Below are 20,829 nucleotides of genomic sequence, written 5' to 3'. Positions count from 1 at the left end.
ATACAGCGGTCACGGCTGCCCTCTTTAGCTGCTAATACAGCGGTCACGGCTGCCCTCTTTAGCTGCTAATACAGCGGTCACGGCTGCCCTCTTTAGCTGCTATTACAGCGGTCACGGCTGCCCTCTTTAGCTGCTAATACAGCGGTCTCGGCTGCCCTCTTTAGCTGCTAATACAGCGGTCTCGGCTGCCCTCTTTAGCTGCTAATACAGCGGTCACGGCTGCCCTCTTTAGCTCCTAATACAGCGGCCATAGTGATCCGCTTTAGCTCCTAATACAGCGGTCATAGCTGCCCTCTTTAGCTGCTATTACAGCGGTCACAGCTGCCCTCTTTAGCTGCTAATACAGCGGTCACGGCTGCCCTCTTTAGCTGCTAATACAGCGGTCACGGCTGCCCTCTTTAGCTGCTAATACAGCGGTCACGGCTGCCCTCTTTAGCTGCTAATACAGCGGTCACGGCTGCCCTCTTTAGCTGCTAATACAGCGGTCACGGCTGCCCTCTTTAGCTGCTAATACAGCGGTCACGGCTGCCCTCTTTAGCTGCTAATACAGCGGTCACGGCTGCCCTCTTTAGCTGCTAATACAGCGGTCACGGCTGCCCTCTTTAGCTGCTAATACAGCGGTCACGGCTGCCCTCTTTAGCTGCTAATACAGCGGTCACGGCTGCCCTCTTTAGCTGCTAATACAGCGGTCACGGCTGCCCTCTTTAGCTGCTAATACAGCGGTCACGGCTGCCCTCTTTAGCTGCTAATACAGCGGTCACGGCTGCCCTCTTTAGCTGCTAATACAGCGGTCACGGCTGCCCTCTTTAGCTGCTAATACAGCGGTCACGGCTGCCCTCTTTAGCTGCTAATACAGCGGTCTCGGCTGCCCTCTTTAGCTGCTAATACAGCGGTCTCGGCTGCCCTCTTTAGCTGCTAATACAGCGGTCTCGGCTGCCTTCTTTAGCTGCTAATACAGCGGTCACGGCTGCCCTCTTTAGCTGCTATTACAGCGGTCACGGCTGCCCTCTTTAGCTGCTATTACAGCGGTCACGGCTGCCCTCTTTAGCTGCTATTACAGCGGTCACGGCTGCCCTCTTTAGCTGCTAATACAGCGGTCACGGCTGCCCTCTTTAGCTGCTAATACAGCGGTCACGGCTGCCCTCTTTAGCTGCTAATACAGCGGTCACGGCTGCCCTCTTTAGCTGCTAATACAGCGGTCTCGGCTGCCCTCTTTAGCTCCTAATACAGCGGCCATAGTGATCCGCTTTAGCTCCTAATACAGCGGTCATAGCTGCCCTCTTTAGCTGCTATTACAGCGGTCACAGCTGCCCTCTTTAGCTGCTAATACAGCGGTCACAGCTGCCCTCTTTAGCTCCTAATACAGCGGCCATAGTGATCCGCTTTAGCTCCTAATACAGCGGTCACGGCTGCCCTCTTTAGCTGCTATTACAGCGGTCACAGCTGCCCTCTTTAGCTGCTATTACAGCGGTCACAGCTGCCCTCTTTAGCTGCTATTACAGCGGTCACAGCTGCCCTCTTTAGCTCCTAATACAGCGGCCATAGTGATCCGCTTTAGCTCCTAATACAGCGGTCACGGCTGCCCTCTTTAGCTGCTATTACAGCGGTCACGGCTGCCCTCTTTAGCTGCTAATACAGCGGTCACGGCTGCCCTCTTTAGCTGCTAATACAGAGGTCACGGCTGCCCTCTTTAGCTGCTAATACAGCGGTCACGGCTGCCCTGTTTAGCTGCTAATACAGCGGTCACGGCTGCCCTCTTTAGCTGCTAATACAGCGGTCACGGCTGCCCTCTTTAGCTGCTAATACAGCGGTCACGGCTGCCCTCTTTAGCTGCTAATACAGCGGTCACGGCTGCCCTCTTTAGCTGCTAATACAGCGGTCACGGCTGCCCTCTTTAGCTGCTAATACAGCGGTCACGGCTGCCCTCTTTAGCTGCTAATACAGCGGTCACGGCTGCCCTCTTTAGCTGCTAATACAGCGGTCACGGCTGCCCTCTTTAGCTGCTAATACAGCGGTCACGGCTGCCCTCTTTAGCTGCTAATACAGCGGTCACGGCTGCCCTCTTTAGCTGCTAATACAGCGGTCACGGCTGCCCTCTTTAGCTGCTAATACAGCGGTCACGGCTGCCCTCTTTAGCTGCTAATACAGCGGTCACAGCTGCCCTCTTTAGCTGCTAATACAGCGGTCACAGCTGCCCTCTTTAGCTGCTAATACAGCGGTCACAGCTGCCCTCTTTAGCTGCTAATACAGCGGTCATAGCTGCCCTCTTTAGCTGCTAATACAGCGGTCATAGCTGCCCTCTTTAGCTGCTAATACAGCGGTCATAGTGATCCTCTTTAGTCCCTACAGTGGTTACAGCTGCCCTATTTGTATTTTAAAAAAGGTACACCATGCTCAGATGTACTTCTGTATGGAGCTAAATCCATTTAAGATGTGCAATTCTTTCATCTCCGAACAAACCGTACATCTAATCTGTCAAATGGAGCTAAAGTGATAAGTTTGTGGACTTGATGAACAATGTGCTGTCGTACATTTGAGGACAAAGGCTTAAAAAATCATTTCAGTTTTAGGAAATGATGGAAAAGGTGAAGCGAATGAACCCATCAATAGAGAGGATTTCAATATGAATCCTCAACTGGTCCCTATTTGATGTAGCATTCAGTCTTGATTTGACATTTGAGTTTAAAAATCAGGGGCAATTAAGGGGAATTACATAAAATAAGGTATCTTGGCCAACATGAGCTCATAAAAACCCCTTTTCACCTTCTTTCAGTTTCACTTAAAATGTTCTCTCCCTGCAACAAAAGCGCCCACAGTGCTTTCCGATATTTCACAAACTAAGTATTTCTCCTTTTTACCCTCTCCCAGAAGCTTAGCCTAACACATCACCATCGTCGATTATGCCATTGTTCCACTCCCAAAAGGTTCTTAGGACCACTTGAGAACAGTAGATACCACTCCAGATACATGAAACCGAGATGAGAGCAGTTCCTGGATCAGCTCAATAGAGGACCATTACTGAAAAGGTCAGCGGAAGTGACAACAGTGAGGCACACGCAGTGCTACGATTGACTGATACTGATGATTTGAGTTTAGGCCTCTGGTGAAACAGAACATTTACAACTGGAGACAATGTCTAATGTCTTACCGTCTGATTATAAATGTGGAAGATAGTGAATTATCAGTTATTTAGGCCAACATATTTGACAAATGAAATGACATGTAACTACAGGCCTGAGTTCAACTTAGATCTGTGTTCAAGCGTAACCTGGCTCAATTTGGATTCCCTCTATCAAAGGTAAAAAAAGGACCACAAATCTGAGCGTACTCAAACACACCATATGAAAAGAAAAAGCCTCAGAGTATACCAAGCAATATTGAGCTTAACTGGCTCAATCTGCTCTAATTATAATCTCAAAATGGTACGCACCCTATATCAGTCCACTGAATCCAGTCTAATCAGTGTACTCTGCCCTCCTTGGAGTAAGCTATACAGTGAGAGAGTGCGTAATTGTAACTGCTGAATGGCATTCAACATCTGGGGAAATATCCACGTCGGGCAGCAGGTGAGCAAATGTCAGAGAATATGAGGAGGAGGCTTGTGGAACCTTACTTCGGCAAATGTATTCTCTTCACATTGGCCGGCACCATGAACAAAGGGAATCGGGAGCTCCCTCCCTCTGCACAAAATGATGCACTTGCACAGCCGCTGTACTACACAACGGTGCTGAAAAATGACAAGACGACAGGGACACAAAAAGTAAACCAGACACTATTACGCACTACAGACGCACACAATGTAAGCACAAGCTGACAATTTTTACTGCTGTCATATTGACACTTGTATTCATTATAATGCCATTTTTGCTTTGTGCTGATTTTCACTATTTATCAAGGCCACATGGGACTTATAATGATGTTTAGGCTACGGATGTTTTCATCCTTTGACCATGCGTCTTGCTGACCGTGCGTCTTGGTGGTTGGGGTATTTCTTTTATCAGTATAAAAAGAAGCCGTTACCATGTTCCAACACATATGGTTTCTGTTCTAACAAAAAGGCACTCCACAAATACAATTAAATGAACACTTGAACTTTGGTGTTTTTTGATTTGACATATAGCCTACAGTAACAAACTAATGAAAATGCTATTGTGTTATTTTAAATAAAAGGTGTATTCTAATAATGAAATGTATTGATGACACTGTTAGAATGTTGCAGTCAGAATGGCTGCTCATTAGCTTGTGTGTGTCCTTGTGTGCCCCTGTGACAACAATTTTGGACCCCCTTGTGGCCCCCCTAAATGTGGAGTATGAAATAATTTTTACATAACTCATTTTTGCTATCGTTCTTTTTTGACATCCGTTAGACAGTGGCAACGATGATGATTATGAACATGGTCTTTTGCCTGCGAATACCTGCAATGCAGTGAAGAAAACGATATGACAACAATAACATCTAATGTAATTGGCCCCTCTAACAGTACAACTGGCCCCAGCTTGGCCCCCCCAGTTGAAATGGTCTAGAACCGCCACTGCATTGACGTAGCATGGGAAATCCAGCTGACCGCCAAGTACCCTACGCGCAGAAGTGGGACATTTTGTGCGTGTCACTTCATGTTGTTTTCATAGACACTCAGATTGAGTAGATGGATTTACTCATGGCATTGATTAGGGTTGCAAAATGCCTGGAACTTTCAATAAATTCCCATTTTTTCCATAAATCATGCTATGAGGAGTCCGGATTTCCTGCTTATTCCTTCCTGATTTCGGGAATCCTCCAACCAGGATTTCGGGAAAACCATGTAATTTATTGAAAGTCCCAAAAATGTTGCAATCCTAGTATTGATCATGAGTAGAGTGCTAAACCCTCATAACCCCAAAAGGGATTCTTCTTCATTGACGTAGTCCACGTAGTATAAAAAGCATTCGATTCACTTTATTTACAGTAAAAGCTGCTGTTCGAGCAGGCAGCTGAATAGCAGCATGATATGCTGTAAGCCGCCTAACCTACACTTCAATAATTTACTTAAAAGCTACAATATGTAACATTTTGGGCGACCCAACCAAATTTGCATAGAAATGTGTATTATCGATCTGTCATTCTCATTGAAAGCAAATCTAAGAAGCAGTGGATCTGTTCCATATAATCTATTTTTATGCTTCATGTTCTTAAGTTTAGTTTTTGTGTCTTTTACGGTCGGTTTTGTACACCAGCTTTAAACAGCTAAAAATACAGTATTTTTGATTACGTTAAAGATATTTCACTGCGGTTCAGATGGTACAACGATTGTCTGCACAATGACTGCTTGTTTTTTCACAAACTGAAATTAGGCTAACTATTCAAATTTTAGCAACCAGGAAATGGAGGAGCGATTCTGCATAATGCATCTTTAAAGGAAGCCAGTTTATCTACAAACGTCACAACATTCAGACCCAAGGCAGAGCTAAGTGAGGTAAGGTCATATTATGTGAATTATGGCTCAAGTGACAGTTGCAAATACAGTAAGCTATAGCACCCATTAGCGCTTTCTATTGAAAGCCTATGGATCTAGAGGATAAGGGGTGTTGACATTGGCAGGTTACAATGAAGTGCCGTCTCCCTAGTTACCACAAGTGGAGTGTCTCTGTTCTATTTAACCTAGAGTAATGTTGCTCCGCAAACACAACATTAATTTAATACACGCACAGACCATGTAAACATAAGAGTCAAATTGGATGACACCTTCAATGTTCAATGCATCTCTTTGTCTGGCACAACACGATACTGGTGGGCGATAAGCAAAAGAGCCATTGAAAAGACAGAAAGCATCTTGGTATCTGAAAGTAATTTCTAGGCTACAAGCTAGCAGTTCAAAAACAACTTAATATATTAGTTAAAGATGCACTTTGCAGAAATCACTACACCACTTCCTGGTTGCTAAAATTCTAATAGTTGGCCCATTTCAGTTTGTGTGACAAAACGAGCAAGTATAGTGGAGAGAATCATTGTACAATCTAAACCACTGTGAAATATATTATCCATAACCCAACATATTGAATTTTCAGCTGCTTGAAGCTGGTTTACAAAACGTAAAAGTAAAATAAGTAAAAATGAAATTTAAGAATGGGAAGCATAGAAATAGCACACATAGAAGATATCTACTGCTTCTTAGACTTGCTTTCAATGAGAATGACAGATCTATAACTCACATTTCTATGTGCATTTTGTCAGGTCACCCCCAAAAAATACATGTTGGAGCTTTAAAAGTACAATTTAATAAATATTTGATTACAGATTCCTAATTTGGCTATATTTTAGCATGAGAACCTGTGGATTATCGTGAATAGGTCTGTTCTTAGACATGACGTGATACAGAGCAATAATGGCAAATCAGGACACATGACATAGTCAACACTCCCATTCATCCTGTATGCTTATGATTTATCTCCCACTGGCGTAGCTGTGTGTTGTCAACCTGATTCTGTTAGGATCAGCCTGCCAAGTCATAACCGTATGACAGAAGCTCTAAAGTCCCCCAACCAACATAGTCCAGACCTAGCAGCCTCTTTCCTTTGGGATGTGAGCTGTACTGTCCAGATACATCTTCTCAATGGACAAGGCAACAAGATCAAAGGACCTGGCTCCAAGGATTAGTGTGGGAAAGCTTCCGGCACTTCGCTAGTGGAAAAACAGTCCAGCAAAGGGAGCTTTTCATCTGATGTATGACGTCATCTGGTATATGATGCCAGCGGTAACATTGTCAATATTATTCTTAGAGTAGGAGTAGCGGGAGTACAAAGCATACTGTGGAGTAGACACTGGTGATAGTCCTAAGGGCCTCGTCTGTATTCTCCTCCCGTCTCTCTTTTCTGTTACCTATTCCTCCTTTTTCCATCACTCGCTCTCTGAGAAGAAAAGTATGTGAACAAGAACTGTTATATTTGATTTCAGGCTGACAACCAAGAGAAAAGTGATTGAACAACTAAAAATAGTCTGCCTTTTTCGGCAAGGGTTGCCATCAAAGCTCTGGCTCTCTTCTTCGTTTGATTGCTAGCCTAGTCACTTCAAAGCCCCATACTGCGAAACCGGCTTGGATCAATCATGTATCAACAGGGGGTTATTATCTCATGCCAGACAGGTGTCAGTGGATGCATTTCCAACCATGCTGGAATTCTCTGGCGAACAAGATTTGAATGAATGTCCACAGAGTAGAGGTCGACCGATTATATATATATTTATTTGAAAAATCATAAACTTCCGACTTCAACTGTGTGTGTGTGTGTACACACGCACATATACACACACAGTTGAAGTCGGAAGTTTACATACACTTAGGTTGAAGTCATTAAAACTCGTTTTTTAGCCACTCCACAAATTTCTTGTTAACAAACTATAGTTTTGGCAAGTCGGTTAGGACATCTACTTTGTGCATGACAAGTCGTTTTTCCAACAATTGTTTACAGACAGATTATTTCACTTATAATTCACTGTAAAACAATTCCAGTGGGTCAGAAGTTTACATACACTAAGTTGACTGTGCCTTTAAACAGCTTGGAAAATTCCAGAAAATTATTTCATGGCTTTAGAAGCTTCTGATAGGCTAATTGACATCATTTGAGTCAATTGGAGGTGTACCTGTGGATGTATTTCAAGGCCTACCTTCAAACTCAGTGCCTCTGCTTGACATCATGGGAAAATCTAAAGAAATCAGCCAAGACCTCAGAAAAAAAGAACGTAGACCTCCACAAGTCTGATTCATCCTTGGGAGCAATTTCCAAACGCCTGAAGGTACCACATTGATGTGTACAACCAATAGTACATAAGTATAAACACCATGGGACCACGCAGCCGTCATACCGCTTAGGAAGGAGACGCGTTCGGTCTCCTAGAGATGAACGTACTTTGGTGCGAAAAGTGCAAATCAATCCCAGAACAACAGCAAAAGGACCTTGTGAAGATGCTGGAGGAAACATTAAACAGTAAAACGAGTCCTATATCGACATAAGCTAAAAAGGACGCTCAGCAAGGAAGAAGTGACTGCTCCAAAACTGCCAGTCTACGGTTTGCAACTGCACATGGGGACAAAGATCGTACTTTTTGGAGAAATGTCCTCTGGTCTGATGAAACAAAATAGAACTGTTTGGCCATAATAACCATCGTTATGTTTGGAGGAAAAAGGGGGAGGCTTGCAAGCCGAAGAACACCATCCCAACCGTGAAGCACGGGGTGGCAGCATCATGTTGTGGCGGTGCTTTGCTGCAGGAGGGACTGGTGCACTTCACAAAATAGCTGGCATCATGAGGAGGGAAAATTATGTGGATATATTGAAGCAACATCTCAAGACATCAGTCAGTAAGTTAAAGCTTGGTCACAAATGGATCTCCAAATGGACAATGACCCCAAGCATACTCCCAAAGTTGTGGCAAAATAGCTTAAGGACAACAAAGTCACAAAGTCAAGGTATTGGAGTGGCCATCACAAAGCCCTGACCTCATCCTATAGAACATTTGTGGGCAGAACAGAAAAAGCATGTGCGAGCAAGGAGGCCTACAGACCTGACTCAGTTACACCAGCTCTGTCAGGAGGAATGGGCCAAAATTCACCCAACTTATTGTGGGAAGCTTGTGGAAGGCTACCTGAAACGTTTGACCCAAGTTAAACAATTTAAAGGCAATGCTACCAAATACTAATTGAGTGTATGTAAACTTCTGACCCACTGGGAATGTGATGAAAGAAATAAAAGCTGAAATAAATCTCTACTATTATTCTGAGTTTTCACATTCTTAAAATAAATTGCCGATCCTAACTGACCTAAGACAGGGAATTTTTACTAGGATTAAATGTCAGGAATTGTGAAAAACTGAGTTTAAATATATTTGGCTAAGGTATATGTAAACGTCCGACTTCAACTGTATGTATGTATGTATGTATGTATGTATGTATGTATGTATGTATGTATAATAATGACAATTACAACAATACTGAATGAACAATGAACACTTATTTTAACTTAATATAATACATAAATAAAATCCATTTAGTCTCAAATAAATAATGAAACATGTTCAATTTGGTTTAAATAATGCAAAAACACAGTGTTGGAGAAGAAAGTAAAAGTGCAATATGTGCCATGTAAAAACGTTAACGTTTAAATTCCTTGCTCAGAACATATGAAAGCTGGTGGTTCCTTTTAACATGAGACTTCAATATTCCCAGTTAAAACCTCTTACATCTAGACGTTCCGCTAGCGGAACACCTGATCCAATAATGGGCGTGGCGCGAAATACAAACTCCTCGAAAATCCGAAAACTTCAATTTTTCAAACATATGACTATTTTACACCATTTTAAAGACAAGACTCTCCTTTATCTAACCACACTGTCCGATTTCAAAAAGGCTTTACAGCGAAAGCAAAACATTAGATTATGTCAGCAGAGTACCCAGCCAGAAATAATCAGACACCCATTTTTCAAGCTAGCATATAATGTCACAAAAAACAAAACCACAGCTAAATGCAGCACTAACCTTTGATGATCTTCATCAGATGACACTCCTAGGACATTATGTTATACAATACATGCATGTTTTGTTCAATCAAGTTCATATTTAGATCAAAAAGCAGCTTTTTACATTAGCATGTGACGTTCAGAACTAGCATTCCCACCGAACACTTCCGGTGAATTTACTAAATTACTCACGATAAAACGTTCACAATAACATAAATTATTTTAAGAATTATAGATACAGAACTCCTTTATGCAATCGCGGTGTCCGATTTGAAAATAGCTTTTTGGTGAAAGCACATTTTGCAATATTCTGAGTAGATAGCTCGCCATCACGGGCTAGCTATTTTGACACCCACCAAGTTTGGTACTCACCAAACTCAGATTTACTATAAGAAAAATTGGATTACCTTTGCTGTTCTTCGTCAGAATGCACTCCCAGGACTTCTACTTCAATAACAAATGTTGGTTTGGTTCCAAATAATCCATAGTTATATCCAAATAGCGGCGTTTTGTTGTGCGTTCAAGACACTATCCGAAGGGTAGCGAAGGGTGACACGCCCGGCGCGTTTCGTGACAAAAGAATTTCAAAATATTCCATTACCGTACTTCGAAGCATGTCAAACGCTGTTTAAAATCAATTTTTATGCGATTTTTCTCGTAAAAAAGCGATAATATTCCGACCGGGAGTCGTTGTTTTCGTTCAAAGACTGAAAATGTAAACATGGAGTCGTCTCGTGCATGCGCGCGCCAGTCTCATTGTTCTCAGATCGACCACTTACCAAATGCGCTACTGTTTTTCAGCCATGGCCTGCAAAGTCATCATTCAACGTTCTGGCGCCTTCTGAGAGCCTATGGGAGCGTTAGAAAATGTCACGTTACAGCAGAGATCCCCTGTTTTGGATAGAGATGACAAAGGCCAAGAAATGGTCAGAGAGGGCTCTTCCTGTTTGGAATCTTCTCAGGTTTTGGCCTGCCAAATGAGTTCTGTTATACTCACAGACACCATTCAAACAGTTTTAGAAACTTTGGAGTGTTTTTTATCCAAAGCTAATAATTATATTCATATTCTAGTTTCTGGGCAGGAGTAATAATCAGATTAAATCGGGTACGTTTTTTATCCGGCCGTGAAAATACTGCCCCCTATCCATAACAAGTTAAGAAGTTTTAGGTTGTAGTTATTATAGGAATTATGACACGTCGACTATTTCTCTCTATACTATTTGTATTTCATATACCTTTGACTATTGGATGTTCTTATAGGCATTTTAGTATTGCCAGCCTAATCTCGGGAGTTCATAGGCTTGAAGTCATAAACTGCGCTGTGCTACAAGCATTGCTAAGAGCTGCTGGCAAACGCAGTAAAGTGCTGTTTGAATGAATGATTACGAGCCCGCTGCTGCCTACTACCGCTCAGTCAGACTGCTCTATCAAATCATAGACTTAATTATAATAAATACACAGAAATACGAGTTTTAGGTAATTTGATATGGTCAAATCCGGAAACTATCATTTCGAAAACAAAACGTTTATTCTTTCAGTGAAATACGGAACCGTTCCGCATTTTATCGAACGGGTGGCAACCCTAAGTCTAAATATTGCTGTTACATTGCACAACCTTCCATGTTAGGTCATAATTATGTACAATTCTGGCAAATTAATTACAGTCTTTGTTAGGAAGAAATGGTTTTCACACAGTTCGCAATGAGCCAGGCGGCCCAAACTGCTGCCTATACTCTGACTCTGCTTGCACTGAACGCAAGAGAAGTGACACAATTTCCCTAGTTAATGTTGCCTGCTAACATGAATTTATTTTAACTAAATATGCAGGTTTAAAAAAAAAAACTTTTGTTAAATCATCAACCGTTTGGTGAAGTACAGTAGGCTGTGATTCAATGATAAATGAACAGGCACCGCATTGATTATACGCAACGCAGGACAAGCTAGTTAAACTAGTAATATCATCAACAACGTGTAGTTAACTAGTGATTATGTGAAGATTGATTGTTTTTTTATAAGTTTAATGCTAGCTAGCAACTTACCTTGCAGCCACAAGATCCTTTTGATGCTGTACTTGCGTAACAGGTGGTCAGCCTGCCACGCGGTCTCCTCGTGGATTGCAACGTCATCGGCCATAATCGGCGTCCAAAAAGGCCAATTACCGATTGTTATGAAAACTTGAAAATCGGCCATGCCGATTAATCGGTCGACCTCTAGCACAGAGGTAGATAATTAAGCTCTCAGCCCTGAAAGCATATCCCTCTGAAATACAGTCTCTCCATCAACACATCTGGCCATGCTTGGCATGCAAAACGGCTACAATTCACTGCCTCTCGAATATTAACATAACCTGTTCACATATCAAAAAGCATTTCCCCTAGTGAATAAATAATTCAACATGAACGGATGGGTTTCATTTCGATGCGGTACAGCTACAGTGTCGAAAACAGAGGTTTTAAGGGAAATCCAAAATGGCCGTTTGTCTTGTAAAGTCATTTCTGGTCAGTGTGGGTAGCTGGGTATCGCTCCAACTCTCTAGGGATCCCCCATCACAGCATGGTGCTGCCTGTCTGGTTTAGCTTAAAAGGCACACAGCGGTAGTACTGACACATTTGGGCTGTTTTGAAGGGATCTCCGCCATGCAGGCTTTCCCCATGTCTGCGTGGCCACAAAGAGAGACACAGCAGCTCTGTTGGATCTAAAGCCATAATCCACCCACACAGCCCTGGAAATGGCCTGGATTAACCAGTGGTGATGGCAAGTCGTTTACAAAGTAGAGACAATCCATGACACAAGGATCCTGGCTATTAATGCATGGGCCAAATTTCCCTGGCTTGGCTGTAGCCTGGCTCTGAGCCCATTCGGGTATGCTTATGGCCTATTTGACTTTAGTATGTACAAAATAAATGATGTCGCTGCCTCGCTTTCAAACTGAGGCATTATGTTATTAGAATGCCCATATAGGTCTACAGCATTTTAATAATGTCCGGCACTAAAGTGAGTTGTGGCGAGTTGGTGATTAGATACAGTCCATATACAGCATTTTAATGCCTGGCACTAAAGTAAGTCGTGGTTGAGGGGTTTGATATAGGCCTAAATATCTAGCTGTTGTACTGTAGTAGCTCTCAGGGTAACGGATGTAATGGAGGTTCGCACTGTTCTGTTCCTGCTGCTCAGCCCTAGGGGCCAGAGATGCTGTTGCATTTGTGTGCATACATGGGCTGGAAAGGAGGGATTGTCTAGGTTCTATGTGGCCTACGGTGGATGGAGAATCCAGAGGCTGTACCAATGGAAGGTTTAGGGGGTTAAGCAGTTTTACTCCCGGGGCCAGCGTAGTCAGGACCGGACAAGACAAGACAAGACCAGACAGACAGACACAAGCTCTACTAGCAAGCCCTCTCTGTATTCTTTCACTATTGTGATAAGCAGCAGCTAAAATCTGAATCATCAGCTTGGGTATAATTCAAGGTCATGACCTCAGCTTTCAGAGTACATAAGAACGAGCCTGGCGCAAACCGAGGGCTTTATTGATCATTTCCCTTAGGATGCTGTGGAATGGAGAGAATGCGGAGTGAGAGAGAGGGGAAGAAGTGGTGGTTACATCTGCTCTACCCAAGGCAGAGTGCACTGTAGCGGCCAAGCTCTCTGGCACTCAGCCCAGGGGAGGAGAGCCCTATTGTGAAAGCCCCAATCCACAGCCTCCGAGGCGATGTGCTGGCTCCACCACAGGGCAATGTGTTTGGCATTCCAAAGCACCAGCATAAGTCACATAACACTGGTTGGTTGACACAGTTGGCCTTTGCCTGTCGACTGGTGTCAGCAGTGGGTTTGTTTATGGCAAATTCTCCCTCTAACCTTGCCTCACTGACTGGTACCAACACTGTCCATTAAAGGTGATTTCAGGTGCACATTGTGATAAAGCCATCACACGTCCCTAAGGAAGAGATGGTATTCATTATACAGTATATAAGGCCTTGTAAACCCAGGGGAAATATGGCAGGGAAAGAGTATATAGAATACTGCAGATCATTTACAATGAAGACAGCACCATGGAAAAATAATGGAACCGTAACCCATTGAGGGTTGATGGTTCCATAAAAATGTAGCAGACGCCTTCACATAATTGGAGTGACGCCAATGAGTATGCAGCGTGTCAGAGCACAGCAGCACCCATTCTGTCAGTCACCCGTCTTGGTCAAAACATTTCTAAACTAAATATATTATCAAAGTGTCGGTGATAAAAAAAAATGTATAACTGTACCCTGTATAACTACAGGCAGAATAGAGGTACAGGCTAAATTAAGCATAGAGAGGCTGCTAGATACAACAGGACCAACTAGTCAAATGAAGAGTGCTGTAGTCCCCCATAACAAACTACCTACCTACCAACCTATACAATAAAAGTTTTTTGGATACTAAGGAATGATTTCTCAGACCCAGATTAGGCCTAGTCCTGGACTAAATAGCACTTTCAGTGGAGAATCTCCATTGAGAATGTTTTAAATCCAGAACTAGACCTAATCTGTCTCTCTGAAACTAGTCGTTACAGCAATAAAAAGTGAGACAAGCTTAAAAATGTACTGCTGAGAACCAACTCCAAAACAGGGGAAGGCAGATGGGAGTCCTCGGTACCTATGGGCGATGGGAGGACTAGAATAAACACCTGCTGGACTGCGGGGGAAAGTAAGTAGAGGTCGACAGATTAAATCGGCATGGCCGATTAACGAGGGCCGATTTCAAGTTTTCATAACAAAAATCGGTAAATCTGCCTTTTTGGAAGCCGATTACATTGCAATCCACGAGGAGACTGCGTGGCAGGCTGACCACCTGTTACGCGAGTGCAGCATCAAAAGGACCTTGTGGCTGCAAGGAACCAAGGTAAGTTGCTAGCTAGCATTAAACTTATCTTATAAAAAACAATCAATCTTCAGATAATCACTAACTACACATGGTTGATGATATTACTAGGTTAACTAGCTTGTCCTGCCTTGCATATAATCAAAGCGGTGCCTGTTAATTTATCATCGAATCACAGCCTACTTCAACCAAAAAGGCGATGATAACAAAAGCACATTTGCGAAAAAAGCACAATTGTTGCACAAATGTACCTAACCATAAACATCAATGCCTTCCTTAAATTCAATACACAGAAGTATATTTTTTAACCTGTATATTTAGTTAAAAGAAATTCATGTTAGCAGGCAATATTAACTAGGGAAATTGTGTCACTTCTCTTGTGTTCAGTGCAAGCAGAGTCAGGGTATATGCAGCAGTTTAGGCCGCCTGGCTCTTTGCGAACTGTGTGAAAACCATTTCTTCCTAACAAAGACCGTAATTCATTTGCCAGAATTTTACATAATTATGACCTAACATGGAAGGTTGTGCAATGTAACAGCAATATTTAGACTTAGGGTTGCCACCCGTTCAATAAAATGCGGAACGGTTCCGTATTTCACTGAAAGAATAAACGTTTTGTTTTCGTAATGATAGGTAATTTAATATGGTGAAATCCGGAAACTCAGACTCGTATTTCTGTGTGTTTATTATAATTAAGTCTATGATTTAATATTTGATAGAGCAGTCTGACTGAGCGGTGGTAGGCAGCAGCGGGCTCGTAATCATTCATTCAAACAGCACTTTACTGCGTTTGCCAGCAGCTCTTAGCAATGCATGTAGCACAGCGCTGTTTATGACTTCAAGCCTATGAACTACCGAGATTAGGCTGGCAATATTAAAATGCCTATAAGAACATCCAATAGTAAAAGGTATATGAAATACAAAAATGGTACAGAAAGAAATAGTCGACGCGTCACAATTCCTATAATAAATACAACCTAAAACTTCTTAACTGGGAATATTGAAGTCTCATGTTAAAAGGAACCACCAGCTTTCATATGTTCTGAGTAAGGAATTTAAACGTTAGCTTTTTACATGGCACACATTGCACTTTTACTTTCTTCTCCAACACTGTTTTTTCATTATTTAAACCAAATTGAACATGTTTCATTATTTATTTGAGACTAAATTGATTTTATTCATGTATTAAGTTAAAATAAGTGTTCATTGTTCATTCAGTATTGTTGTAATTGTCATTACAAATAAAAATGATATATATATATATAAAATAACAATTGGCCGATTAATCGGTATCGGCTTTTTTTGGTCCTCCAATAATCGGTATCGGCGGTGAAAAATCATAAAATCGGTCGAACTCTAAAAGTAAGGACACAGGGTAGAGCTGACCTTTCCGTCCTCTGTCAACACAGGATGTGCACAAGGATTCCCTTAGCACTGTCTAAACAAGCCCGGAGCATGATCCAAGAGCGGGTTGAGAGGCCGCTGTTCGTCAAAGGGAGAAGAGGGAGGTTCCAGGGAACGGGAGTGCGTTATCACGTCTCCTCTGGGTCAATGTTTGGTTTGAACATGGTTAAGCATGTCTGCAAACACAATGAAAGTGAACAGAGACACACAGGCTTGGTTTGTCTGTGTTACACTGGTTAAATTAAGTCAGTTATTTTGAATAGAGAGAACAAAACTTAGAAACCTTTGTTATATGTAAATATTTGTCTAAATTTGTTCAGGTATTATATTGGACTGATCTAACCCAATTTGACTGGTTAAGTTCAAACAAGAGAGAAAGACTCAATTTTGTGGAGCCATCACCATTACACTGTCCATCAACATATCTCATTAATTTACCCTACATGTCCATAGTCATAGAAGCATTGCTCTGCTCCTACCACTCCCTTGGAAGATTGGTCACTGATCCTCTCACATGAAGAAACCCATTATCCCTCCACTCTCACCAGCCACAGACCATTGGAAGGCATCGCGTAAAATCCACTACCACCGGTCAAAGAAGACCCATTCAACCCTTCCATCAACCCTTCAAACCACCAATGGCCTTCCATGAAGACACTATTCCCTGGGCTCCATTTCTCCATCCATACTCCAACCATAATGGAAGAGAAGGTAGTCCGTCTGAGGTAGTTCGTTTTGAAGCCAATGGTTTTACGGTTGGTTTATCATGGTTTCAATATATGTTATCAATGTATGGACAAGCCTGCCAGGAGATTATGTAAGATCTAAAAGCAGACTTCGCCATGGTCATTTTATTTTAGAATCAATTGATATACACTTAGGTACAGTATATGATGTGCCTAGATGGGCTTAAATGTTCAATTGGGCCAATAACCATCAATAGAATTCTTACGCTAACTCCTCCATTCAATATTAGTGGTAATACCTACATTCTTACCATTTGGACGAAAGACTGCTATCATGTTTTAATGGTACAGTTTATAGAGGCTGTGTCGAGCCATGCACAAGTTGACAATGTGGCAACAGCAATTCCTATGTAGTTGGGATATGAATACAAACGCCTGCAGGTTAACTTGTGGAATTGGATTCCACTGAAACAGGATTGTCTGAGGGTAACAAGAATAGGCCCAAATACCATCTCACATGGTGACTACTTGCACTTGGGTAAACATGAGGGCTTGTTCACCCTTCACCTTTACTTTGGTCGTATTTTCTCAACCTTATAATTGGAGAGGGCAAGTAACATGGTAGTGACAACAGCATAGCTCAACTATGACCGTGTCGGTTTACAAACCAAGGAAAAATGACTTGAGTGTTCGCTAGTGGATATGATTTCTCTGTTGACTAAGGCTTCTGACAAGCACTATGTACTGTCTGGGGATTCCCATAACGAAACGATAGGAAGAGATCTTGAACTCTTAAAATCATCAATGTTGCTTTAGTTGGTCTGAATAGACTAGATATGAAATAATCCATGGGGGATTGGTAGCTAATGGTTTTAGAATGGTGACAAATATGACACAAGCTCCTTTTAATGTCTCGCATGCAACAACTTAACAATTGTTGGAAACACTATACCGTATGTCGAGTTCACATTTGATCACCAACAAATTAATTCATTCCAGAAAGTCAAATGTAACTTCATTTCAGGCCGGCACAGAAAGCCCAATATGATAGGCTTATCATGTCTGTACTCAATAGAAGCCTCCCTGCTTGTTGACTTGAGCCTCCCCATTTCCAAGGAGTCCGTTAATAACTGATGAGAGGACAGGTATTTTTAAGTGGGACCTTCAGCTTTTGAATAGCAGGGACGTTACCTCCTCGCCTTCATCTTGATACGGTGGCCATTATTTATTTAGCAGTAGACCCAGGAACAGATTTATAACAGGGGGAAATGCTGTGTTTTCCAGAGTGGCTGTAAAGCCACTGCTACCAGCTCTCTGCGTAAGTATATGGAATGGATACAGAGATCAGTCCCTACATCCTACTAGGGGAGAAGAGCAGCTAGCACCAACACAGTGTTGCTGATATCTCTAATGCACATCTAGAGTCTAACTCTAATGCTCTGAATGCAGGGGTTTTGTGTAGGTCTTTAATAGTGCACTGTGATTTCTACATGACAAATAGAGGCTAACAGTCACGAGCGATGCTGCGATGGTGACAGAACCCAGAGGGAGAGGACAAGACAGAGACAAAAAGGGGCTTCACCGATGGTGCTTTGGCATACAGCTAAAAACATGTCACTGCAGCACCTAGCCCTGACTCGATAATGAGCAGGCTTTACCATCAAATATTCGAGCGCCGGCAAACAATCTGAGCAAAGTGCATCGCATCTCCAAGACACACATACAAATGGAGGAGTGTCTTTATCGATCACAGTTGCTAGACCTGGAAGACAGGCTCCACACACATAGACAAATACACAGATATATGCATTATGTACAACACACATCCGTACGTATGGGTACATACAATTTACGATACACACATGCATGCAGGAACATAAACACACACACTATTTCGCTCTCTCTCACTCCACAACAATAAAATAAGTCATATTCCAGACAAGGGGCTTCTGAACCCCCAAGAGATCAAAAAGCCTTCTCTGGCGAGTGTTTATCCTCGTACTCCAGCAAATGGATGTCTTTTCCTGCCATTTAACAGCAGCTCTCAGAAGACATCCTTTCAGAATGGATCACATTCAACCAACGGCTCAACGATCACAGGTTAACATCATCCTGGCTGGCTGAAGCAGCAGCACTTACCATGAGGCAGGGACTCTCAGCACTGGCTGGCAAGATCACCACTTTCCACATTACACTACCATTCATGTTCAACAGAGGATGGCATATATCCGAGGGGGACACCACTTAAGCGCAAATCAACATACTAAACTGGCATTCAACCGGTATCATTAATGAAGTGTTTGCTCCTTAGGAAAATGTCCTGCTTTGCTCACATTCTTATCTTCTAGAGAAAGGACGAGAGTGGGTTTTTCTCGGGTATTACGCCAGTTCATTGGAAGTGCAGCCATGCAGGCGATGCTTTCAAAGAATAGGAAAAAGTATGATTCCAACAAAATAATAACTTTACCAGCAAACCAACATGTCTCTCTCTGGCTGCCAAGCTAATTGACAGCTTCAGAAAATGTATGGCAGATCAAGACAGCAGATAACGTAATGATCCACTTCCTTTTCGATGTCTCCAGTAAAATGTTGAGTTACTGTTGTTTCTCTTTTCAACATGAAAACGGTCTAGTGATATCAGACACATTAAATAGTCATTTAGCGGACACTTTTATCCATAGTGGCTTACAATCAAGGACTTACAACAACAAACTAACAACAATCTAAGCACCACAATTGTACACTATTAAACTATATATTTAAGATATTCAGGTCAGGCCACAATGCTTTAGAACCAAAATAAACATCTGGCTAGTGAAGACTTGGCTTGAGTTAGTGCAGCATTATTTTCACTAAATGTCCATGACAATACATTACCCTTTCAAAATAATTGCCATCTAAAAGTATAAAACTGAATCGGAATACATAAATATACACACTGAGTGTAAAAAACATTAGGAACACCTGCTCTTTCCATGACAGAGACCGACTAGGTGAATACAAGTGAAAGCTATGATCCATTATTGATGTCACTTGTTAAATTCACTTCAATCACTGTAGATGAAGGGGAGGAGACAGGTAAAGAGGATTTTTAAGCATTGAGACAATTGAAACATGGATTGTGTATGTGTGCCATTCAGAGGGTGAATGAGCAAGACAAAATATTTAAGTGCCTTTGAACAGAGTATGGTAGTAGGTGCAATGCTGCTGGGTTTTTCCCCACTCAACAGTTTCCCGTGTGTATCAAGAATGGTCCACCACCGAAAGGACATCCAGCCAACTTGACACAACTGTGGGAAGCATTGGAGTCAACATGGGCCAGCATCCCCGTGCAATGCTTGACACTTTGTAGAGTCCATGCCACGATGAATTGAGGCTGTTCTGAGGGCAAAGGGGGGGTTAAACTCAATATTAGTATGGTGTTCCTAATGTTTTGTACACTCAGTGCATGTACAGTATATATAGCCTATATACAGTTTAGAAACCTTTTATAAATCCTGGTAACTGGTACCTCGATAAAAAACATTTTCTTGAGACAAAAGTTTGCCTTTTCTCAGCACGAGCACAGCCTAGCAGCCTACATTCTTCAGGTTTGAGTAATGCCCTGATGGGAATCGGTAAACAAGAAGTTTGAGATTATTGATGGCACATGGAAGAGACACAGACCCAGTCTGACTAAGAAGACTTGGCAAACTACAGACAAATGCCATTAACCCCTCTGACCTAGCCTGGTTAAAGCACAAGCAGATTCAGCTGCCAGGCTACAGTACACCATTCTAAGTCCCAAAGGGCACCCTATTCCCTATGTAGTGCACTACTTCTGACAGGGGCCCATAGGGCTTTGGTTTTGTAGAGAAAATCTCATATTTCTTTTTCCTTTACAAAGCCTATTTGAACTCTGGCATCCATGAGACTGCCATGTGTGATTTGATTTCATGTCAGTCCAGTTAGTCAGCTGAGAATAATGCATGCTCATTCATTTCTCCATGAAATGTTTAGCAAGTAGTCCCCAAAACATCTAGGTCCGTCTTTCCAAGAGCTGAGGAGTGCATTGTAAATGTTCACACTTTGATATCGTAAATAACCTTTATTTATTTATTTATTTTTTTTTTAAATCGTAGACCATCAATTCTTCACACAGACAACCACTAAACATCAAGACATTCCTTAGCATTAGCTGCATGAAATCCAATTAAGATGATTTAAGTCTCAAAGTGCATTTGAAGAAACTCCTGAGACTCAAACAAAAATGCCCGGAGAGTAATGAAAGTTCAAAGTCCCTACATTGCGAGTCATTGGCTTATTCAAAATGTATAAATAACTTTTTTTTTTTTTATTTTTTTTTAAAGAACTGCTTCAAACGACTTGAAATAGTAATGATATTGGGAAAGGGAAGGAA

The 20,829-nt window shown here is 42.1% G+C and overlaps 1 protein-coding gene across 2 annotated transcripts in view; it reads right to left on the bottom strand.

Annotated features, from left to right (window-relative positions):
• Window positions 1-20,829, bottom strand: part of LOC106564882 (protein kinase C alpha type) — a 322,652-nt gene that overhangs the window by 299,512 nt on the left and 2,311 nt on the right. The window lies entirely within an intron of this gene.

This window comes from Salmo salar, chromosome 12 (genome assembly GCF_965601325.2).
Source record: "Salmo salar chromosome 12, fSalSal1, whole genome shotgun sequence".
NCBI classification, from domain to species: Eukaryota; Metazoa; Chordata; class Actinopteri; order Salmoniformes; family Salmonidae; genus Salmo; species Salmo salar.
This window is presented reverse-complemented; position numbering and strand designations above follow the sequence as displayed.